General features: G+C 35.3%; 1 protein-coding gene across 3 annotated transcripts in view; it reads right to left on the reverse strand.

Moving 5' to 3' along the window:
- Positions 1-22,847, reverse strand: part of LOC129237150 (uncharacterized) — an 81,932-nt gene extending 59,085 nt beyond the window's left edge. For all 3 annotated transcript variants that reach the window (XM_054871648.1, XM_054871649.1, XM_054871647.1), the window contains exon 1: positions 22,495-22,847. The gene's annotated coding sequence lies outside the window, so the exon portion shown is untranslated. The remainder of the gene's footprint in view (positions 1-22,494) is intronic.
- Positions 22,848-26,461: the final 3,614 nt, after the last annotated feature.

Consider the following 26,461-nt stretch of genomic DNA (forward strand, 5'->3'; position numbering starts at 1 on the left):
TGGTGTATAAACATATCTATATATGTCTCGTAATATGTTTGTGTGATCATATGCCCTGCAGAGAAAACTTAAGCAAGTGAAGTAAAGTCTTTTTCTTGAACTATCGTAGTAAGATGCAAATTGCAAGCAACTGTATTTCTCATGCGGCGAGTAGCAACGACCGTTACCGTTTTCAAAGTGTGACAGTCTGGTCGTATCGAAAGTAAAGAAAGGAGAGAACTTTTTTTTTAATTTAACTTGACCTTCAGCTTTTTCTGACGGTGATTGCAAACTCCAATGGAATTTTAATATCGTAAACTGAAAGAAAATGCTCATTGGAATCATATAAATGCAAAGAATGAAGCTATTGCTTCTGTGACTTATTTTTTTAATAGTAAATAAACCACGCGCCGGCCGCGGTAGTCTAGCGTAAGTGCACTAGCTTGCCATCCCAGGGTTTGTCCTCGCACTTTTCCAAATTTACCCACTTTCTCTGCTTCTAAAAAAAAAACTTATTCTTCAAACCCAAAAGCTTATCCTTTCCATCCTTATCCTTATTTGCATTGTGGCTGCTAAAACAAGCAAAAACAAAGAAAAACACACAGTTACACATTGCATCAGTGGCGCCAGCCAGAGGAAGCGGGCAGCCGCGGTAATAGCGCAGATACACCAAATTTAGCGAAGTCCTCAACCATCTGTGTGATTCTTCTGGTAGAAAAGTGTGACACACAGATGGCGCTCCAGCAGTAAGAAAGAATTGTTCCTAAGCAACGAAATCAAAATAGATTAACGAAACCAACGCAAGGCTGAGTCTTGTCGAGGTCCTATGCTCCCGAGAGCAGTGAGCAAGGGGGAAAAAAATCAGCAACAAGGCTTTGTCTAGTTAATAGCACGCTCGATGCCAATTGACATGCCGATTTTCAATTGCACTAACATAACAGGCGGCCGCCGTGGCCGAATGAGTTGGTGCGTGACTACTATTCGGAGTTTAGAGAGAGAATCTCGGTGAAAGATCAAAAAATTAAGAAAAAGTTTTTTGTAATAGCGGTCGCCGCTCGGCAGGAAGTGGCAAGCTCCTCGTAAAGGAAAAGCTCCTCATAAAAAATAACTGCTGTTCGGAGTCGGTTTGAAACTCCCTCCATTTGTGGAACAACATCAAGACGCACACCATAAATAGGAGGAGGAGCTCAGCCAAACACCCAAAAAGGGTGTACGCGCCAATTGTATACATATATATAACATCCTTGGTGTAAAATGTGCAAGAACTTCTCCCTTTTCAGCTAACTCGTAACTTTCATTTTACAAAGATCGTAAATTATCGTGACGATTTATTGAATGCTTAATATTTATTGACTGCCTATTTCATTTAATTCTTTTATTAAATTCTAAATGAACATTAGAAAAATAATCCGCTCCGGTAAAAACCCCTCTAAATATGTTCCATAAGGATTATAGAGAACATATTTTTACTAAAAATATGGCAACCCTATTGTCAAATTATTCATTTGATTCTGGATTATATTATTCTTTAATTTCACGCCAATATTAAAGAAAATGTCTAGTATATACAACTATTTTTTTTTACAAAGGCAAGTCTGTAAATAAATATTTTGTTGAAAACTAAAACTAATACTATGCTTCGTTGAAAATTATTTGATTGTTTTACGAATATAAGATAACTATTTTTATTAAAAATGTTGCAACCCAATTCTCAAATTATTCATTAAATTCTGGATTAAATTTGATCTTTAGCATCTTTTATTTCACATCAATATTAAAAAATATTTCTCATGTAATTATTTTTTTACAGAGGGCAACCCTATAAATAAATATCTTGTTTAAAACTAATACTACGGTTTAATCCTTTTAAATATACTTAGCTTCAAAATTATTTTATTTTTCTTCGATTATACGGTAAACATTTGAATTCAAAAAGTGGCGACCTTAATCAAAAAATATTCATCATATTCTGGATTAATTTATTAGTATCTTTCATTGCACTCAGTATTAAAAAAAATTCTCTAATTTACAGTGAAATCCCGTTAAGTGAACTAATTCATGTAAGATCTGTTCACTCAACCAAGATTGCTCATGGAACGCAAATCAGAAAATTAAAGACCCTTCCAGTTCATGCATTAACTTAAAATACCATTTCATAGCCGATAGCCTTGGTAGCTTGTGCTTAAAAGTTATTTTGTAATTTTAATTATAGATAACAAATAAATAATAATAATAATAAAATTTGGTATAATTCAAAGCTATTTAATATTTATTAGTTAGTGCATTTTTTGGTTTTCATTTTTTTATAGCTTCTAAATGTTTGTTCACTCTCCTCAGTAACCAAAAAATTAGGTGTTCACTTTACAGCCTCTCAATAGAAGAAATTTGGTGCAAACTCGATCAAAGAGTTCATTTAAGCCGTAGTTCGCTCAATTCCGATTGTACTGTCTAATTTTTGAAACAGATGGCTGTCGTTGTTATTGTATGTATTGATTTAAACTAATACTACAATTAACCCCTTTAAATATGTTTCTTTTCAAAATAATTTTATATTTTAAAGATTATGTGAAGAATATTTTTATTAGAAAAGTGGCAACCCTACTCAAGTTCTGGATTCATATCTGTATTAAATTCTTCCTGGTCTCTTTCATTTAATGCCAGTATTGAAATATTTTTCTCATTTAATTATTTTTGAAACAAGTGGCAACCCTCTTAATATATATCTCGTTTAAAATTTTCTCGAACAACTTTATTGTGATATATTCATTTTCAAATTTATTACTTAACTACTATATTTACATAATTTGTATTTATTTGGTAAGCGGCAACCCTATTAAATATATATTATTTCTTAATTAAGGTGTTCTTAAATACATTTAATTTTATGCTAATATTGCATTATATTCAATACGGTTTCTTTAATTTTGGTTATTAATAGACAGGTGGCAACCCGGAATGTATTTCTGAGTTAGTGTTTTTAATTGCCTTTCATTTGATGCCCATATTGTACTGTATTACTTAAATTGTCTTACATATTTCATAAATTTTTATTAATAATAAATACATATGTCGGTGGCTGACCTATTGAAAATATTTATGTACTGAAGCTTTCTCAAACTCCTTCGTAAAACATATCTTTATATTTTCTGAAAGGGCATGTTTAAGGTATTCCTCAAGTTGATTCTTTTGTTAAAGTAACGCAAAAGTTTATTCATTATTGTGCCCAAATTTCAAGTCAATCCGCGAACCATTTTCCAAAGCTACTTAGCGTGCCAATTTTGAGCCAAAATATTCAAAAAATTGAAAAATAGTAAAATTTGTTTGCAGCGAGGTCTTTTTGAATGGTAACTCACCAATGCGCTGATCCTTATCAATTGTTGCGGCAAAGGCAGTAATGCGAGTTGGAACTAAATTGTTTTCTAGTGTACACAAAATCCTGTGCTAACTCACCCTGTTCTTCAAAATTAGTCGGTGAATGTAAGACAAAACTGAACAGTGTTGCAAAACACAACAGAGTTTGTCATATTTGGGTGCTTGGACATGGTGGTATTGCAGGGAACGGGTTTGCTGATAAACTGGCTAATGAAGGCTCTGCAAACATATCACTAGGCCCTGAACCCTTCCTAGGCGTCAATTCTGCATCGATTCAACTATGGATTGACGACTTCATGAGGTCTACTCATAGAAGGCGTTGGTCTGAGTTGGGCTTCTGCTAAGTAGCCAAGTGCTTTGTGAACGAACTAAACAGGTAACTATCAACCTTAGTAGCAACCTTAGTAGAAAGGAGCTGAGAGTACTGATGGGGGTAATCAACGTCTGTGGTCAGCATATGGCTACAATGAGAATATTTGACGAATGCCTATCCTTTCGTGAGAATGAACACACTGCAGAGTATTTTCTCTGTAGCTGTCCGCCGTTTTTTAGATTCAGACTTAGGTTATTGGGGTGCGATATTATGAGTATGGATAAAGTTTATACTCTTCTGGAACTTTTTAGATTCAGCGAAGATGGGATCATTCTCCTAAAGGCCGTTGGTTACGGCGAAGATACGGAGAAGTGAATTACTTCCTCTCCCAGATGCTGAGCGGACATGGGTGCTTTCTGTATTATCTGCATAGGTTTGGTCTCCCCGCTTCACCGCTCTGCCCTGCCTGCCCAGAGAATGTTGAGGACGCACGGCACGTACTCTTCTACTGTCCAAGATTCGAAAGAGAACGTGAGGAGTTAGCCACTATCTTTGGAAGACAGCCAAGTGAGACTAATTTAACTGGCAGTATGTGCATTTCAAAACATTGCTGGGATGCTGCATGCAAGTTTTCCAAGCAAGTATTGCATACGCTATATAAGCAGGACGAAGAAAGGCGAACAATAGATCTGCTCGAGTACCGGCAGCTAGAGCAAAATAATATTGACGGCCTGTGCCGCGTCTGATCACACCGAACTTCCCGACAAGTGCTAAAGCTAACATGAAACAGTGTTCCAGAGGAGGTCGACTCAGACATACCGAGAACAATTACGGACGTTTGAGTTAATGACTCACGACCATATCATACGCAGACAAGACGGTAATGCACACGATGTTACCGCACACTTTTGAAGTTCCATTTACTTCTTACTTCCATATGCCATAGATAGAGAGCCTGGACGCAGGTTTCTTTTGTGGTTGTTATCCACAATAACGGCTCCACCCTCGATGTAGTGCAAATGCGGTCCCGGGGTGGAAGTCAGCCGAAGAGGGGAGGTCTGTTTTAGGGGGAGCGCGCCCTACATATCATTGGCGCGTCGGCATCAATTGAATGTTTCTGACATTTTTATCCTCCCCTCCCACAAAAAAACAAAAAACGAAAAAAAAGATTCATCAATGAATACAAAGGATTTGCGTCCAACCACCCACACATTTAATCTAATCTAATCTACACACAATAAGATTTAACACGTTTTCGAAACTATCGAAGCAATAAAATCACTTCCTAGAACAAATACACAGTGGATTATATGTAAAATAGAAGGAATGCGAACCAGTCGTGAAGCTAAATTTACTAGAAGCAAACCAGTTAGGTACTGGTGTATTTCCCTATTGGGGAACTTTTATTTTTTGTTTTGACGAAATTATGCTAATTGTCTACGTCAACATGCATGCACACATACATTCATGCATTCATTCTGAAATGTGAAGCTCTCAACGCGTGTGTTTACACACTTACATATGGCGAAGGCGTTGGCGCATGCGCTAGCAAACTTTGTGTCAAGTTCAACGAAAAAATGCCAGAAACAGTTATGATTAATGGTGTGCTGCATTTGTAAATACATAGCCAATGACAATAGCAGTTGTGCGTACATACACATAGCTGTTTTTGCACTTACTGCCACTGCATATTTGCATTTGCATATTGAACTTTGCTGTTTCCCCCCAAAATCCTTGCCCACTCTATCGCTTTTTGATTACCGTCACAAAAATTAATGCAGAATTCTGTTTTTATAGTATAGTTATAGTTTTTGCATTTAGTAATTTTCTGTAAAAAAGTGCATAATTTATGGTATATTCATATGACTAATAATTCGAGTTTACAATACAGAATTTAATGGTGTTAAATTCATTAAATTCAAATAAAATGTTAAGAATCTCTATTAAATTCTGTTTGTAAATATGACAAAGACTAACTAATTTCTATAAGGTGATCTGCTTTTGGTCAATGACTTGTCTTTGAGTTTCATGAAGTGTTGATTACTTATCTGCATACATAATTGTGCAGCTCGAAGATGCCTTCCGGCTCGAGAATGTCAGATGAACTTGTTTTCCGATTTTTATTGATGCCGAAATTCATAGCGCAATTTAAAAATATATGCAGTCATTCGAATTTGTTTTAATTTGTTTTTATGTGCATACTCGTATATCGGCAAATTAAGCCCTAGGGGCAACTATTATGCCGATGGCAAGGCTGAAATCTTATACCATAGTGTCCGTATAGTCTCGACAGTTCGATATGAGTTTTTTTATTATTGCATATTTTTTTGTTATTATCATCATCAAGTGATCATTATTGAAGCGATCAATTCACTTATACGTAAGCAAGTTTACATTGAAATTATTTTTTGTCAATGCCCTGCGATTGAACAACCTTGGCTCACAACAGACATCGGATACTAGTGAGCTTTTCAAAGTAAATTCTGATGGAGATCGCAAAATGCTGTTTAGGTAATACCAGTCGATTTACTGAATTATGACAAAAGACGATGCTAGAGAGGTCGAGATGATACGTTTGACAAGCTTTTGGTTGGCGGCTCAAGCGCTAATCGAGAAGTGTCTCATTTGGTGAATAAAGAAAAAAATTGATATTTTTACTTGCCATCATTTGACTACAGCATATACACATCAACTAACATTTTTCTCGAAAAACTGGTTTATATGATGCAGAAAAGAAAGTATTAGTGCGATCAGGCAAAAATTTTGCAGCTTTTTCTGGACATATGTGTGTCTTTATAACGTGAACTAGGATTATAATTATAAACTTATATTTAATCCATTTTTTAAACAATTGAACAATAATTTTTTTTTATTAATTTACTTTTTTGCAGCAAAAAAAAAAAAATTATTACAATTTTGGGCTTTTGAGATTTTTTCGGACTTCAACCATCGTAGTTTCGGTCTAAGAGACAAGCCTACACTTCGCTTCTGTTTTGTTTCAGACTCCTTACATTTGCTAAAAATATAGCAGATATACCAACGGTATTTATTCTTAAAAAAAAAAAGTAATAGTACTTGATGTCAATATTTAAGGGGGGCCTCTTACCAGTCGGCTTCAAAAAAAGGTGTTTCTTCTCAATTTTTTTAAGTTTAAAATGTTTAAATCCATAAAATAAATTTTAATATGAAAAAAAGTTAAAACTTTGGTACTGACCCCTTGCGATTTTTGAAAACTTCATTTTCCATTTTCATCTGTCTTGATGTCTAACATAAAAATTAATCGGCTGAGTTTACTAAAATTTGGCATGTCTTTATTATGAATATATATAAATATAGAAATAAATAGAATTTTTTCCTAAATGAACTTTTCGTTTAAAAAATCTTTACATGAGATGTGGTTCCAATTGCTATTGAACCGCGATTTTTAATGCTTTTAACGGCATTCGCCATAATTTAGAGAATCATTATTAGGACAGAATAATCGCCTTTTTACAGAAAATGAGGGTATCTTGTTTACAACTGGGGGTAAATAATAAAACCTTGTCTTTCACATCTTATTTGATTTTTCGTTTCCCTCATTCAAATATTTCTCATGACTGGTTGCTTTGCTTCTGGCGTATTTTCATTTATTTACTAAGAATTAGTCCTAAATCAGTTTAATAAAAATATAATATAAAAAAAAACATAGATTATAGAAACCAACGCAACACGGAGCTTTGCCGAGGTCCTATGCTTCCCAGAAGAGTGAGCAAGGAAATAAAAAAATATTAATACTATTTTTAAGCGAAACCAGCATCTCCGGCTTTCGTCCCTGTTGAGAACTTTGCACCACAACATTATAAACCTGATGCGGTGACTTTTATACTCCATAGAATGTTCTATATGTCAAGTGTTTTATGCTTTTGTGTACGACTTTATTAAAAGAATTTCTTTGTCAAATAACTGACAGTTTTAAAAATATCTCTAACAGCATATCTATTCAGTCATAATAGCCCCCTTATGAATCTCGCTGTGGTACTTTATCTCTGAAGCCTCTACAATCCAGATTCATCTTTCTGAGTCTTTCCGCTGCAATCTGGTCATTGATCTTCCTAGTGGATAGTTAGACTGCTCGGCCCTCTTGAAGAGACTAAACTATTTTATTCCTGTGAGGAGTCTCCGGTATGTACCAAAACTCAATTATGTATATATAATTTCCTCTCTTTGCTAGAGTCTTGACTCAATTAAATAATGTTCTTAATATCTACCTGACTTCGTCCTATAGAGTATTTGGCTTAAGTACATTAAGCAAAAATTCCTGGGTTCCAGGAAATTGCAAAGCTTAAAAAAAAATAAGTAAACAAAAAAAAGAATTTCTTGAGACTTCGAAATTAGATTACCTTTTGTTTATGATTTTTTTAATCAGAATTTTTGGAAAAATTATACATATATAAGATCCGGAAGAATAAAACTAATTTTCTGTCAAATCAGATGACAGCTAAGTGTTACCATTCTTCAAATAATACCTAGTTCAAATCCGTAACGATAGATGGCGGGCCCTGTATATATACATATATATATATATATATACTTATATATACAATTGGCTCTTAGATCGTTTTTGGGTGTTTCACCACGCTGCTCCTCCTATTTGTGGTGTGCGTCTTGATGTTGCTCCACAAATGGAGTCACCTACATTTTTAAGCCGACTCCGAACGTGAGATACTTTTTTCAGAAGCTTTTTCAAACCTCCGAGTGTTGCCATTGCCTGCCGAGGTGCGACCGCTATTCGAAAACACCTTTCCTTCATTTTGGTGGTTCACGGAAATTCGAACCTACGTCTTTCGAACTGTAGTCACCCACAAACCTATTTTTATTGTCAACTGAATTTTGAAAATTTAAGTTTTAAGTGGCTCAAAATTCAAATTTAAATTTTTTTTGTCGGCGGCCTTGTGTATTTTCTTCAAAGGACGGAAACATTCAACGCCATCAGCAAAAAAAAAAATTGTTAAAAATCAAGGTGATTTTTGAGTCACTTTCTTGCACGAAATTCAATGGATTATAAAACTGTGCACCAGCAATTTTTGTAAAAATTTTAAGCAAAGAGTGTCAAGCTTGATAAAAATTTATTGATTTATTTTTAATATTCATAAAGTTGTAAACTTGAATTTATATGGTTTTTGCAGGAAAAAAATACATTTTCATATAAAATAAATTGAATCAGAAAAAAAATGTCAAAACTTGTTAATCGTTCCAGTGCTATAGTTATTTAACGCAGTATATTTATAATATTGTTCCGTAGCAATGTAATTTTAAGTACCATAAGCAAATATATTTCCATAAAAAAGTAAAAGTTTCATAAATTAATAATTTATTTATAAAAATAAGCGTTTTTCCCCCTTTGTAAAAAAACTTTATTTATGAACTGTATCAGTATTAGTGTGCTGCAATCTTACTTACAAAGTACCGGCAGTGATATGATCAGCGTAAATTCTTCATAAGTGTTTTTCTTAACTTAATAAACACAATCAAATATTGGCAAACAAACTAAAAAAAAGCGGCGCCAAGCTCTACCTTACTAAAAATCACCAATCGTGAGTAGGCAATAAAATTATGATTGCATTGCAGGTATTACACAATTTCTATCATTATAAATATGTTAATGGATTATGCGAAATGTTTGATGACCTCCATCCACGCAATAATCTATTAAGAAAATCGATAAAAAAACCAAAAAAAAAAAAAAGAATACAAAAAAATACTATTAACCTTATTATGAAGCTATTATTGGCAACAAATTACTGTTGGCAGCAACAATGAAGTAACAAAGTCTGCCGTGATCGGCGTATGCAAGCGAGAGCAAAAGAGCTCACGACTAGACATTTCTTCTTCCTCTGAAAATGAAATGAAAAGTAAGAAAGTAGGTGGTATGGAATTAAGAAAAGGCAGAAAAATGGCTTGAGGCAATAAACGCCGCCACACTCAACATTCACGCCAGAGGCATTGTGGTTAGGCTTGCGCATTGGCGTGTCGGCAGCAGCGTAGTGAGCTGGAGAGACGTACCACACGTGAGCGGATGGATGGTTGAATGGCTGAGTGGCAGTTGCTTGTGCTCAAAACCGCTTTGGTTGTTATGTCACAGTTATGTGCGCGCTGATGTTTTACTTATTTTTATTTTTGTAATTTTTTATTAGTTTTTTCTTTTTTTGGTTATTTTTTATTTTAGTGCGGTTAGTTTTTTCCTCTCACAACATTGTTGTGTCCCCTTTTCATATTGTCGTTTACACTTTCATTTACTTTACATATTTTATTTTATTTACAAAATTGCTTTTTTTTGCAGCCTCATCCATTCACGCTATTGCTCACTGTCAGCTGCTGCAAATCACACAACAATAAATATTATGAATGGTAAATTCCAAGCGGCGTAATGACTTGGCAGCGGAGAGTAAATATACTTTTGCAAGACAATTCAATGATGCTGGTAAGTCTTTTGTACTGCTGCTGATGGCGTTGACACCGATGTGCCCGATGTGCCAATATTTCGATCGAGCAAAGTGGGTTGAGCGAAATTACCCGTAATGTGTATTGCAACAGTAGAGCGACTTCAAAATAAAAAAATTGCTGCTTTTCCTAAAAAAATATATATTTATTGCAGAGAGCATTGTAGTTTGAAAGCGATTGCAAGTAACAACAGCTCTTAAACATGTCGCTCTTTGTGCAGCTACTGTTATTCGCTTTTGCCTTTTATCTGCTTGCAGCTTGCCGGCTATTTACTGGAAAAAGTCACGCTTTGGTGTTAAAATTTCTGCTTGCGGTCATGAGGTGGGAAGCTTAAGAGCATCTTGAAATTTATTTTGAAAATTTAAAATTTTCGATTTTTTATTATTTAGTGCCTTGTAAGACATGCCAGTAGAATGGGTTCGCCAATAAACGAGGTTGGCCGCAGCCGCCGTGACTACGAAGAATATTGAGAGCCTTCAATCATTCAGTTGCCACAGCACTGCTCTGCTGATGATGAGAAGGTTATTCTTTCGTCACTACTCAATTGACTTGTAGAATAAGATAAAAAATCTAGCCCCAAATCGGCAAAATCGCTCTACTATCAAATTCATTTAAATTGCGCTCTCCTTCGTCAAGTGATGGACTTCAATATTTAAGGTTTACCAAAATTAAAATCGATGTATTGGGTTAGGGAATAAGTTCATAGCGTTTTAATATTTTCTTTTATTTTGCAACAATTTCGCTGTTCGATAGAACTCTTTCTGCTCCACAAAACTATGTTAATTGTATTTTTGAGCTATTTAATTTTTTATTAGTTTTGAGGCTTAGAAATGGAATACCCAGGAGGCAAAAATCAACATTTTCGACACCTCCTCTTCTTTGCCTTTTAATTGAGGTCAAAAAGCTGCCAAAGCAGCCAGAGACATTTACGACGTATGTGGAGAAGGTGTCATAGACGAATGCACGAAAATGGTTTGCAAAGTTCAAAGTTGGCGACTTTGACGTCGATGACACGTCCCACAGCAGAAGGCCTTTTGAATTCGATGAAGAACGTCTCAAATAAGTCGTGAATTGGCGGAAAAAATTAACTGCGATCATAAAACGATTCTCAATTACCTTCGTTCAATGGAATTTACCGATAAATTAGGAGTCTGGGTGCCTCACGAGGTCAACCAAAAAGCAAACAAACTCGCCTTCAAATTGCTTCTCAGCATCTCCCCCGCCATCGAAAAACACGCGGTCATTAACAGCGCTTTTTGTACCGAATCGTGACGGGAGGTAAGAACTGTTGCCTATATATCAAATATGAAGAAAAGAAAAGAGTGGGTGGCTCCAGTAGATACGCCAAAGCAGAGAGTCAAGCCGGATGAACATCATTATATGAACATCATTATATGTGTTTGGTGGGTCTGGTAGGGCATGATATACTGGGAAATGCTCGAAAAGAAGGCCACGGTTAACAAAGAGCTCTACATTGCCCAGTTACACCGCATGAATGAGGCTTTTCGACTGAAAATACATGATCGACATGGTCAAACTATACTCCTTCACGACAATGCCAGGCCCCATGTAGCACAATTCGTCATAGCCGCACTCCAAGAGCTTGAATGGGAGGCCCTTCAGCATCCGCCGTATTCTCCGGGCCTTGTACCGACCGCTTACCATCTTTTCTGCTCCCTGTTAAACCGTGTGAAGGGCGTTACTTTCGATAACAAAAAGAGGTCCTTAAAAACTGGCCCAACAACTTATTTGACAACAGACCAAGCGATTTTTGGCGGAACGGCATCAACAAATTGGTCGAGAGGTGGGAAGAGGTTGTAAACAGCAACGGCAAATATATAATTGATTAGCTTATTGATTTAATTATGGTTTTTTGTCTAAATAAAAGTCTTCAGCAAAAGTCAAGTGTAGAACTAACGACAAAAAACTGATACATTTCATACTTACGCTCTCGCGAAGGACTGCAGAACTATCATAGGTATGCTAACAGGTCATAATCTAATGGCTGCACATGAGTACAAGATAGGGATTGCTAACACGGACAAATGCAGGAAATGTAGAGAGGATGTTAAGGAAACTTTAGAACACCTTCTGCGCGTTTGTCTTGCATCATTAAAAATGCGACTTATTTGCCTGGGAGCCCCACTGTTTGAGGGTCTGGAGGACGTCTCAAAAGCGGATCTCCTAGCGCTGCTTAGTTTAGCCAAAGCGCTGACATCCTAGTCTACTTTCAGAACTCATAGAGGTCGGTCTCCATCTGGTAGCCAACCAGGCTAACCTAGCCTAACCTTAAAGTCTTCTGTAAAAACGCTACGAACTTATTCCCTACCTCAATTGTTTAATTTGTAAGAGTGCAGCTAAACCAGCCTTAAAAATGGTATCAAAAAGTGCCTCAGTGTGTCTCGGCACTGTACAAGACAACCTCAAGTAACTAATCTAAACTACTAACTACTACTGGCTTTGATTTTCTAAATATCACATAAAATACATTTTTTTCTGGAAGAAATTTTTTTCATCTTCTTCTTTTCTTATATTATATATAAAAATGAATGTTTGTCTGCATGTTATCGATGAACTCAAAAACTACTGGACCGATTATTATAAAAATTGTTATATATATGTATTTTTCTACGGAGAAGGTTTGTAGAATATGCTCATTGATGCCACTCGCCACCAGGTGGCGCTGCAGAGTAGCAAGTTCCGCCCCGTTCAACCGATTGTCATAAAAATTACTATGACCATGTATTTGTAGACATAGGAAACGGTTCGCTGTGAACTGAAATCCGTAGCAACGTGCGCCAGATACAGCTATTTAGTATGGAATAAAGAGCAAAAAGTCGTCTGCAAAAACACAAAAAACAAAATGGCTGCTACATCAACATTTTGATCAGTTTTGCCTGTTTTCTTTATTTCTTAAAACCCATGCGGTCTTTTAGTCGTTAAAGTCTGCAATTGATTTACTAAAATATGTAAACCTAGATTTCCCTGAAAGTCAAATGAAATAGTTTAAAACTTAGATGAATATTTGTTGAATTTAACAAAATTTTGTTTAATTTAATGAACATAGTTTTGACTAAACCATTAACATTATCTTGTTTTATGAAAATCGCGAAAAAATCCTTAAGCCAAAAAATAATATAAGCATTAAAAAAAAATCACACATTATCTATTTATTTTAGAAAAATGAAAGTGATCAAAATTAATATTGCTGACGCACGTTTTTACTTCTAAGTCTATTTAGCAAAGAGAAGAAATATCTAAACCAACTAGAACAGCAACATAAGGAATATTCTAAAAAAACATAATTTAAATAATTTTACAATTTCGTCGTACGTCAAATGAACTAAGCCCAAAATAATGGTTTTACCAAAGTATGAATTTTTCTAATCCAACCTCAAACCGAAAATCTCCAAACGCATACTAATTAATTGCAAACGTTTTCTACTTTTCATTTTAATCATATAATGCTCATAGAATTTTAAAAAGTATTTTTTTATTTATTATAACATTCTGCTGTTTTATAGCCGGGTAAAGTCTGAGCGGCTAGCATATAAAAATTTAAGCATTTCGGAGATTTATTATTATGAGTAGGTATATGTGCAACCTACCGAAATTATATATGTAATATGTACATATTTATAAACATATATATATATTTTTTTTTTCCCATATACTATACATACATACAGTCGTACTTTGTGCGTTGTAAAATTGACTGTTCACATTTTTAAACCGACATTCGTTTTAGAGCACACAATAATTGCTCTTAAATCTCGATTGTGACGACGAGCATTTTTAAAAATTTTGTTTGGCAAAATCGTGTTTATCGGCGCTTATGAGTGGAGTGGTTCGTAAATTATGTAATAGGCTCGTTTTATTTTTTTGTTTTTGAGATCGCTAGTCACATTTTGTAGAAGGTAATTCATTTAGAATTACATTATGCTGTTTTAGCTAAATATTTTAATTTCAGATTTATATTCATATTTGATTACGTAGACAGGATTGTAGGTCAAGTAAAGTATATTCTTTTGATGAAGTTAGAACTTGCTTAATCTGATAGTGCCCTCATAGTGACTTGAAAAGGAATGAAACGCGCTGTACCTGCTTCAAATTAAAGCTACCTTAGTACTAACACAACTGCTACTTAAGGCTGCACACTAGGGCGGGTCGATTTAAAAATTGCTCATTGCTCTGTGAAAATCGTATTCTAGGGATCAAAATAAGAAACTTTGCCGAAGGAACCATACCTCTAAAACGAATTCTAATGTCCCCCAATTTGGGTCGAACGAAAAATCCCTCTTTGACCCATTTAGAGTGCTCCAATCGAGGCCAAATGTATGACCGACCCCCACTAACTTTGGACGGCCGATCCACCCATGCCAGTGGCACACCCCCTGGAACTCCCCTGGGGGATTCCCCATACAATCATTTCAAAATATCACCATTTTTGGCCTTTACATGAGAAAAGAAACTAAAAAGTTCGACCCAAATTGGGGGACATCAGAATTCGTTTTAGAGGTATGGTTCCTTCGGCAAAGTTTCTTATTTTGATCCCTAGAATATGATTTTCACAGAGCAATGGGCGATTTTTTTGCCTCCTCACAAAAGACACTAAAAGTTCGACCCAAATTGGGGGACATCAGAATTCGTTTTAGAGGTATGGTTCCTTCGGCAAAGTTTCTTATTTTGATCCCTAGAATATGATTTTCACAAAGCAATGGGCGATTTTTTTGCCTCCCCACAAATCGACCCGGCCTACTGCACACACAGCCAGCAACAAAACGATAGCACCTCAAAATTTTGTCAACTTTTTACTATTTTTCTCCAATTTTTAAATATTCATTTTTTTTTTCTAAAAGCTATAACTGAATATCTAATAAAAACCACAAAAATGCAAATTTCCAACTTTAAAAATTCCGTCAAATTTACTTTTCGCACCGTCAAATATAATTGAATGATGTTCTTTGAAAAATTTGTACGAAATATTGTTCCCACTTCTTAATGAATATACTATATGTGGTACATATTTATATACCAGAACTCGTTTCTTCTTGCTATTATTATTATAAAAAGATATGAAAAATATTTGAACTTTTCTCCTAGGAAATAAAGTATACGCAATGGATACCTCTGTTTGCAATTTCTCTTTGAAATTTTAAAGCCCTCTAAGAAATTACAATAAATTGACAAGAAAATTAAAAAACTGGTTATGCCGCATTACTATATAAGATTTGCAGTTTCACGTGCATATACAATTTTCCTGGTTAACAATAAAAGTTGATTTTTGTCGCATGATTTAATATTAACTATTTCTCTAAAATTACTAAGCCTAATCTGATATAAACCACTTTCTTCTTGATTGGCGCGCTAGCTGCTTAAACGCTTTGAATCGAGATCAACAAAGAGCGCCAGTAGGTTCTTTCTCGTGTCGATTTGCGCTCGTTGGAGACACCAACAGAAGCCAAATACTTCTCCACCTGATCTCTCAAACACAAAAGAGACCTTTTCTCATCTACTACTGCCAGATGGTATCGCATCGAATACTTTCAAAGCCGGAGCTTTTGCATGCATTTGTATCACACAACCTAGTCAGCGGATCTTTATTTGTTACACTATGCTATATCATCGTAAAGCTCGTACAGCTCATTGCTTCATCACCTGCAATACTCCGTCACCAAAATGTAAAGCTTCCAAAAAAGTTCCGGTGAATCTTTTTCTCAAGTACTTCAAGGGTCCTTCATCGGATGTTGACATCGCCCAAACTTCTGCGTGATGCAATGAGATTGGCTTGATTAGAGATTTATCTATAAAGTACTAGTTGCGTTCGTCGAGAGTGATTTAAATACCCAATCGCCTACTTAGACCAAAGCAGTACTTACTGGCAAGAGAGATTTTCCATTGGATTTCAAGGCTGACATTTTTAACCATTTTGGATTTTGGTTCGTATACTTTTTACAACCTTTATTTATTCTTCGGAACATATCAAACCCTCTTCAAAATGAACATATGCTAACTTGTTTCTCTAATTCCTGTAACATCTCTTAGGTCAGATTATCGTGATGCCCCTCAGCATACGCAACAATTTATGTTGAATATCTTCTATGGACCCACAACTATATCGCTGGAGAAATCCCTCTAGTTTATTGAAGCCAAAAGTGAGATAAGCCGAGCTAAATACATCAGCCAAATATGGGATGAGTTTACTTAAGAAGAATTGATTCCCCATAAATGCGATATTTTTTCTCCAATATCAAACGGCTCACAACACCCAGACAATGCAACGGCAATTCTGCCAATCCACCAAAATATGTGTCAGAATTTGTGAAGAGCAAAGTTTAATTGAAAATTAGTTATTAATTGTAACACATAAAATTTATTGACATTTCAGTGGACAAGGTGACTTGAGATGGAAAAGTACTGCGTAGCGCAGGTATAAAGGTATTATCATTAAGATCTATACTCCTATTTGTATCTCGAGAAAAAAAAATATTGCTAACTACGGAAATCTATTTTCCATGAATCATTTATTAACTTAAAAATGAGAAAATATACTTACTATAACCTGATTGAGATGACAGGTTGACAGATTCAATATAGGTGCGATAATCAACAAAGCTTACAAAGCAAATTGCGACAAAACACAAAAAACAACAAAAATGGAATGCCTAAAAATGCATTGTTACAAACACAAAAGCTAATTGGTTACTTTGAGCATCGCATTCGTGCGCTGTAGCTAATTGGCTGCTTAGAAGGGTGCTGAGTGGAGAAAAAACTATGAGTTGATTTGACATTTGCGACTAACTGACTGACAATTGTTGCACTTGAATATTTTACAGCTCGCAAATATTAACTTATCTACTTAGCTAATTAAACAAAGAATGTAATAAAAGCTAAAACAAAAACAAAAGCAAAAGCAGTAACTGACAGGAAATCTATGAATCATAGTTTTTTATCTGAGTATGTACTTACATTTTCATGCAATTTCCAATGCAGAAGTATAAGATAGAAAACGAGAAATAGGAAAGTGGACTACGCTTTTTTTTCTTTTACAATCACAATATAACTCATTTTTCATAGCGGAAAACACGGAAATAATCGTTTAGGAAAAACGTGTGGTAAACTAGTAGCATTTAGAAAAAATTATAGCCGAATTAAAGTGATATGAAAATTTATGGACTTTATGAAAAGTATTAACTACAATTTCCTCGAAATAAAGTTTCCTAGCTACAACACTAGGACAAGTTACTATTGGCTGACTATTGACAAGTTTTAACAATTTATTTATTTTCTGTTTAGTTTTCTCGAGAATTTTTCGAGATTTAAAGACCAATTTTTCATCAAACTTTCACACTTTTCAATCAGAATTTTTGAAAAAGCTTTTGGTACGCAGTTTTATAGCCCAATAAATCTTGGCTATATACTTTTAATTGCGAAATTGCTAAATGGTTAAATTTTAAGGGCCGATGTTGAATGGAAACCACACCTAAATGTCAAGTTGTTTTTTGCATTTGGTTCAATATTTTTTAATTTCAGACTAACTCAATTTAAATTATGGCAAGATACATAATCAAACAGCGCGTTAAAGTTATTCAGGCTTATTATGAAAACGGGCGTTCAAATCAAAATGCATATCGCGCACTTCGTGATTTTTTCGCTCAATTTAACACGCGCGTACAATAGCAAAAGTTGTGCAAAAGTTTGAGCAAACCGGGTCTGTAGAAGATGTGAAAACACCAGTGCATGCTCGTACGGCTCGTACTGTAGAACATATTGCTGCTGTTCGCGATAGTGTGGTTGAAGAGCCGTCCACCTCAACTCGTCGTCGTGCCCAACAATTGCACCTCTCACGCTCGTCGTTGATGAACATTATGCATAAAGACATGCATTTACACGATTACAAGGAGGAATTGACTCAAGAACTAAAGCCTCTTGACCATTTTAAGTGTCGTCAATAGTCAGAACGGTGGCAGGAAATGGCAACAGTGAATAACCAATTTTCGAAGAAAATCATCTTCAGTTATGAAGCACATTTTCTCCTCAGTGGATTCGTCAATAAGCAGAATTGCCGCATTTGGGTGAATGATAATCCAAGTGTGATTGCTAAAAAATCAATACCCCCACAAAGAGAGACTGTTTGGTTTATGGTTTTATGGGCCGGCGGCATCCTAGGGCCGTATTTTTCCAAAATGAGGTCGGTCAGGCAGTTCCTGTGAATAGTGTTCGCTATCGTGAGATGATAACGAACTTTTTATGGCTTGAATTGGAAGACATGGATGTGGACGATATGTGGTTTCAACAAGGCGGTACCACTTATCACACAGCTAACGAAACAATGGCTCTTTTGCGCGAAACATTTGATGGCCGAATAATCTCACGTCGCGGCGATGTCAATTGGTCGCCAAGATCATGTGATTTGACACCGTTGGTCTTTTTTCTTTGGGGTTATTTGAAAGAAAAGGTGTACGTTGATAAGCCAGCAACAATTCAAGAGCTAAAGTATGAGATAATTCAGCACATTAACGGCATAGAACCTCAATTATGCCTCAGCGTCATCGAAAATTTGGACCATCGGATGTAGATGTGCCGCCGAGGCCGTGGCGGCCATTTGGCCGATATTTTGTTCTATGCGTAATTGAACCATGTCAATATTATCATAATAAAGAGAAATGACAATAATTTAAAGAAAAAATTGTATTTTATTCAAAATCAACACCGGCCCTTGAAACTTAACTACCCTTTATAAGTGGCTCAATCAATCGCGTTGATTTTTTACAGTTTTTTATGCGACCTGCAAATCAAAATTTTTAGAGTGACATGGGAAGTCGATATAACCATTTCTGGCTGCACTCACAACGCGCGAAATGCTACTTCGAAACTGTATTGAGATCTGGAATTATATGTAGTGTTCTTGACTTCTCAGTATTGAAGAATATTTTTTTTTCTATAATATTGATCTTAGCCTTTGGCTGTCTATAGGTTCTAGGTGAATACGCTGCTTGTATCCCCGAGTCCACATGTTAGATAGATAAGCATAACGGCAATATTCAAAATTGCTAAAAAGGCCAGAATTGTTGTGCCAATTTTTTACGGCATTTCATTGAAAAAAAACATATCATTATTTCATAATTTTGGCATCTTTGACACCACCTGCATTCATCTCTAAAGTCACCTTATCAAACCTTGACTTTGCGAATTTTTGAAATTCGGCAAAATCTATGTAGGCTTCCTTTACATCATAAATTTTGCTTTAGAGGCTTCAAAAAATCGATTTTTTTTGGCATAAATACCTTTCCAAACTATGCAAGAATGTGTTCTTAAAATTTCAGAAGCAAATTCAAAATATTTTAGAAGTTACAAAAGAAATTGTGAGCAAGCGTCGAGCAGGTATACGAGCGGCCGGATCGCCCGAAATGCGATTTCTCGGTTTCTTATTTTTACGATTTTTCCTAATTGGCGGGAAAGATAGGGAAAAAGTTAAACGTCCTATCGAAACGAGATAACATTGATTGTGTTCGGAACTAAATTCTCTTCTAGTTGAACCTAAAAAATCTTAAGAAAAATATGATTAACTCACTTTTTAAACAATCTAAAGTGAATTTGTTTTTCCAAAAAAATTTACTTTTTTTTTTAATTAGCGAAAAATTGTTGAATTTCTCACTTTTTGTTTAATTTCCTTGGTTTAACTAGAAGATATACTATACTAAAATAAACAGTTTTTTGGGTTTTTGGTTTCAGATGAAAATTGCGACCTGCACCTTTCCCGCCGCACGACACATGCACACTCGAGGCGCCTCGGCAAAAAGCTTGCACCAGGCATAATATGAAATATATTTCAATGAAAAAATTTGAGAAAACTGCTGAAATATATAACAATAAAACCTGAAAGTTTCGTTTCAATTGAATATTTCTTTCCTTCCCAAAAAAATTCACGAAAAAATCGACTCCGAACGTCAGATATATTTTGTGAGGAGCTTTTTCATGACAGACATACACTCGGAGGTTTGCCATTGCTTGCCGATGGGCGACCGCTATTATAATAGAAAAAACTGTTTCTTCATTTTGGTGGTTCACACCATCCCATTCGGCTATGGCGACCTCCAGAGAAGCACTACATGCTTATGATAAAACTCAGCAGGCGACAAATATCCAAATTTTTCATCAGCACAGGTGTAGTTAAAAAAATGGGAGTCAGGATGACTGTTTCTTAGACTTGTGAAAGTATGGCAGGTGAGAAGTAGGAGCTAAGATGATTGCTCCTCATTTTTCAGACAGCGATTACTATCTTGATTGTAAATTGAGATTTCATTTATATATATTTTTCTAGCGGCAGGCTAGTCGCCTACCCTGTCAGAAATCAAATAGATTAATGGAACCAATGCAAGACTCCTCGCGAGAGGAGTGAGCAAGCAAAAAATAATATATATTTTTCAAAAATATTTAACATACTCTGAAAACTTTTACTACTTTAGTTTAGTTGTAGCAGAAAATATTTTGTCTTTTGAAGTTGATTTGAAACGAAAGAGAGATGATCATATGATTTCATCATATGTCGTAAATTTATTGAATTTTATTAACGTTCGAAAATCGATCAATCTATTAGAATTGTTTCTAATACCCGATATTTAAGCACCTAATCAGTGAAAAAACTAAAATTTTGTGAAAAAACTAAAATTTTGCGAAGGAGTTGTTTTTTTTAATTCACACATACATATTTGAGACTTGTGAACTAGACAGCTTCAATATACAAACATCATTTTATCACCTAGAATCATTTTTTTATTTAGTAAAAAAGTTATTCAAAACGAAATTGGAGGATACATCAAATTTGATTATTTTTGCAGAGATAAAACGACTAATCTGATTTTTTCCAGAGCGTAAAGCAATTGAGTAAATAAAAATTAAATAAAATACATCGGGCGGTTTTCTGAAAATTTATTGCATGCAATTCTAATAAAAAATGCCGTTTGCACGGAAAATTGCGCAAGCTGTTAGCTTTGATGCAATGCCATAATGACGCCACTTGCGTTAAAAACTTGGGTTTTCTAAAGTGACTAAAAACTGTTTGTATACTAAATGCTTTGCTCAAGATCTTGGCGTAGTTATGTCATTCGCTGGTATCTCTGATTTATTTGTAAGGAAACAAAAGCTGTATAAGAAGTGGTTGAAAATAAAGCAAATGCGTTTTTTAATGGATATGTGAATCAATGCAGTAAAACCGGATATGGATTGAGTTTATGTCAAAATCTTTGCAAACTATGATGGAAGAAGTTTATAATCAATCAAAGTGTTTTTTTTTGAGTGACCATAAAATCTGCTCCAATTAAGTCGGAGATGTATTAAATTCATATCGAACCCTATAAAAGTTGTCGCTATAAACGTACAGGTATAAATTCAATGGACAATAAATTTTAAATGCCTATTCCTCCTTTCTAGATGTTTGGCTCAAATGTAACTTTTTTAACAGAAAAAAAAGTGAGGTAAGTACAATAAAAGTTACGAGCAATCAGTTTTAAATGTGTGCTTCCTATTTCTAAATGTTTGCTCAAATATAGGTTTTTTTAATTTTTTTGATCATTTTTCTCATTTTAAAGCTCGTTGTTTGCCATTTCATGCAGTACCCCAACAATTAGTAATTTCGTATATGAAAAGAAAAAGGAAGTTCATTGAGCGGAAATTTGTAAGTTTAAAAAATGGAAAATGAAAATTAATACATAAGCATATCCAAAAACACTTAAAAGCAGCCATACCCGCACTCATATTTATTATTATTTTTACGCCAATTCCTCAATTTGGTCTTGCCAAACATATACATATGTATGTATTGGTGTGTTTATGAAAAATTTTTAATATTTTGAGAGCAAGTATTAACAGCTCTTGCATTTAATGAACACAAAACTACACTTAAGCACTTGATTGCAAGATCGTTGTAAATTTTTTTGCCACTTTGCTTCTGTTCGTGGTATTGATTGCCCCCCATGCGGGATAGCCATTGGTTTTTTTGATTTTATTTCGTTAGTAGCAAAGTTGGTTGCAACTGCCGATCATGGTCAAAAACATTTAATGAAAAAACCAAAACAAAAAAAGGGGAAAAACACAAAATTTTACAAAAAAAGGTATACCAAATAATGCATACAAAATGAGAAACAAAAATCAGAAATACAGTAAAATTTTACTTAAAAATACTTATGATATAGGTAATAAACACGGTAAAGTACACGAGAACAAAAAAAAAATCCAAAAAATATGCCGATGAATATTGATTTATGTATGTACATATGCATAATTTGGTATGAAGTAATATTTTTCAATGAAATCGAATGTTAAACAAATAGAAAATTTCAAACACGTACAATTTTAGCGTTAAACGCTTTGGCTGGCCGTTCTATAGCGAAATTCGACAACGATTCCAAATATGAAAGGTAACTGCAAAATATCCTCTCAGCAACAGGTGGTATGTACGTACGTGTGGCTACAATTGTTGCTATTTTTGTATGGTGTGTTTTTGTTTTTGTTTTTTCTTTTCCAGCACGCTTTAACGATTTTCATAAACGCGTGCAATACAATCTTTTGCTTCTATTTGTTCATTGATTTTTTATGATTGTATGTATTTTGTAAGCGATTATTTCAACGACTTAGGTAAAAGCGACTCGAAAGCGACGACGACAAATAAGCGAAGGCGCGTCTTAATTCCGTGTCTTGGCAGTTAGGCTTGCAATTGATTACTAACGTATTTTTATCACACGGCAGCTGAATAAAGCTCAAAACGTCATACAGCCATAAGCCAACGACGAAGTGGCGCGCCGCTGTCGAAACAGCTCACGAAAAGGCGTTGAGACCGGTGCCTGAAAGATGGTGGCAGCGCTGGTGTTAAGCTGGAGGCAGCTGACAACCAAGAAGCTAACTTTGAGGCAGCCATACTGAGATCGTAGTTGGAGGCGCTCAGCGCAGACATTTGTACTCAAAAAACAAAAAATGTTTGCGGTGTGAGGATAAAAAGTTAACGCTTGTTAGTTGAAGAAGAAGAGGAGGTGTTTTTTTCGCCATTGTTGTGATTGCCAGTGATAATAATGGGCAAGAGGCTCTCGCCACAGCACCTTTGATCACTGGTTGAGTTGCTGAGTAGTTGAGAGCAACACCTATTAGTATTCGCACTCATACTTCCACTGCCACAGTAAATTTGGCAGCGCTTACCTGCATAATTGCCTGAGCAAGACACATACGCGCCCATACGAGCGCCTTGCAAACGAATGTGAGCGTGTGTGTGTGTTTTAGTGTGTTACAACTGGAGTCTGCAGCACAGCAGCTAATGGAGTTAAAGAGAAATTTTGCTCAAAACATTGTGAAGTTAAGAGATTTGTGTTACTAAAATCGAAGCGCGAAAAATGATTTGCAAACTATTCGTAAAGGTGTTCGTTGAGCGCAGTAAACACACACCGGAAGGTGTAAATGTGTGTAAGTATGCATTTTATTGCTATAGACTTTGCACAATTCACTCGTTTTGAAAGCGAAAGTTAGTCGTGCTCAAATCCAGTTTTATCAGCTGCTGCTTTGATTTGTTTTATTAAAAAATGTTGTTGTTGCACGCTACAATTGGTTTTATTGTTTTTGGTGTTACCCTTTGTTGTGTACGTTGCTGAAAACCATTTACATACGCATAAACTTATATGTATGTATGAATAGCTGCATATACATGCACACACAGGCACACACACACTGTATATATGAAGACGGATAAATGGATATGTGTATGGATGAAATAAAGTGGCGCAAAGTAAAAGGTTTACAAGTTTTTATTTTTTCTTTCGTATCTTTTGGAGGTTTTACCATTCGCTTTCCTACTTATTTTTATTAACATTGCTTTTATTATTTTATTTCTCTGATTATATTTTTGATTACTACTTATTTTTGTAGTTGATTTTTATTATTACCTGCTGACACTGCTGACATGGTTTGGTTCAAATAAAGCAAACAAGTAAACAAGAAAAATAGTGTAAGTGCATGCAATTGGCTGCCGATGGGCGCATAACAAAAACAAAACAAAAGAATAGATTATGATAATAATATACAGGGTGTTTTGTTACCAATTACAAGGACTTTAAGATTTCATTCTGTGATTGATTTCATTGTATTCATTTTTATCTTGTCTTACTACGAAGGTGTGCCTAAAAAAGACTGTATCTCTCGATGTAGAAGTTTTGGTTTTATAAAATAAAAAGGTAAAAAAAAGTAGAGATTGTGTGGAAGAAAATTAAGGATGGGAAGCTGTAGGAAAACGAAAAAAATTAACAATAAACGAACGAATATAAAACCGTGATTCTGCAACGTAGTCAAAACTTATGCAGCAGAAAAAAGCTCAGCATACTTAAAATACAAAAACAAGACTTCGACATATAATCAATACAAAACAGTGAGAAATAGAATAAACTCATCCATTAGAAATATAAAAATGGAGTATTGGGAAAGATCTTCTGCAGAAATGGACAATACAGGCAAAAAAAAAAGATTTTTAATATGCTTAGAAATAGAATAAAAGAACATCAATTAAAATCTTTCATTTACAAATATTTCAAAAACGTATACAAGCTTTTCAAAAACTTATGCAATGAATGATAAAATATGGCGACGAAGTTTTCTTAGAAGAATTAGCCAATTTTTTTTTAAAAGATTCTCGATACGGGAAAGGTTCCATTAGAATGGAAAGAAAGCATCTTTAAAAAAGGTGACAAAAAGGACCAAAGTAATTATCAGGGTATAGGCGGCCGCCGTAGCCAAATGGGTTGGTGCGTGACTACCATTTGGAATTCACAGAGAGAACGAAGGTTCGAATATCGATGAAACACAAAAATTAAGAAAAACATTTTTCTAATAGCGGTTGCCCCTCGGCAGGCAATGGAAAACCTCCGAGTGTATTTCTGCTATGAAAAAGCTCCTCATAAAAATATCTGCCGTTCGGAGTCGGCCTGAAACTGTAGGTCCCTCCATTTGTGGAATAACATCAAGACGCGCACCACAAATAGGAGGAGGAGCTCGGCCAAGCCCCCAAAAATTGGTGTATGCACCAATTATATATATATATATATATATTTAATACTATAATGGATGAAATCATTAATGATGTTAATGACGCAATACACGGTTTTAATACAGGGTGGCTGATGAATTTTGCTACATTAAGAAACTCAAATAACTTTTTTTTTTAGTGTATGGAATTCATTTATTTTTTTTTGAAGTTGAAGGTCATTAAATTTTATTAAATGTAGCTTAACTAGTTTTAAAAATAATTGAATTTAAATGCCCCCCATGCTCGTTGACACAAGTGCGGCATCTTAGTAAAAAGTTGTTCATTGCTGCTTTGAGAGTTGCGACAGGAATAGCCGCAATTGTTGCCCGAATGGATTGCTTTAGTTCATCCAAATTTGTTGGCTTTGTTTTATAAACTTCTTGTTTACATAAACCCCACAAGAAAAAGTCAGGTGCAGTAAGGTCAGGCGACCTGGGGGGCCAACGAAATTCGGAGTCTCTTGAAATCAGTTTATTGGGAAATTTTCGTCGCAACTCTGTCATAACAGTCTGGGCTATGTGAGACGTTGCCCCATCTTGTTGAAACCACACAGAGTTGAAAGGAATTCTCTTTCGGCGTAGTTCTGGATAGAAAAATTCTTTCAGCATTTTCAAATAACGGTCTCCAGTAACCGTAACGGTGTGACCATTTTCTTCAAAAAAATAAGGCCCGACAATACAGCGTGAAGAAACCGCACACCACACTGTCACGCGAAGAGGATGCAATTCCGTCTCGTGGAGTATCTGTGGGTTAGAAGTACTCCATATTCGACAATTTTGTTTGTTCACATTGCCGTTTAAATCGAAATGGGCCTCATCAGACATGAAAAGGCAGTTTAACATGTTTTGGTCTTCTTCCACCATTAGCAGGATCTTCTGGCAAAATTCCAAGCAAATCGGCAAGTCTGCTGCATTCAGTTTGTTAACCATTTGAATTTTGTAGGGAAATAAGTCTAAATCTTTGTGCATTATTGTTTGCAAAGACTGTCGGCTGACACCAAGTTGAGCAGATAAGCTTCTTGTTGAAACCCTTGGATTGTTTTGTATAGCTGCAGCTACAGCAGCGATCGTTTCCTCCGTCCGAACTGGTGGGTTTCGATGATAAGGCCTTCTTGCGACTGTTCCTTGCTCAGCAAAATTATTCACCAGTCTCATTATGGTCCATCTGCTCGGGGGATCGCCGCCAAACATCCGCCTGTACTCTCTCTGTACCAAAACTACGGACTCCAGTGCGTGATAACGGCGGACTATCCAAAT

The sequence above is a fragment of the Anastrepha obliqua genome, chromosome 2 (genome assembly GCF_027943255.1).
Source record: "Anastrepha obliqua isolate idAnaObli1 chromosome 2, idAnaObli1_1.0, whole genome shotgun sequence".
In the NCBI taxonomy this organism is placed as follows: domain Eukaryota; kingdom Metazoa; phylum Arthropoda; class Insecta; order Diptera; family Tephritidae; genus Anastrepha; species Anastrepha obliqua.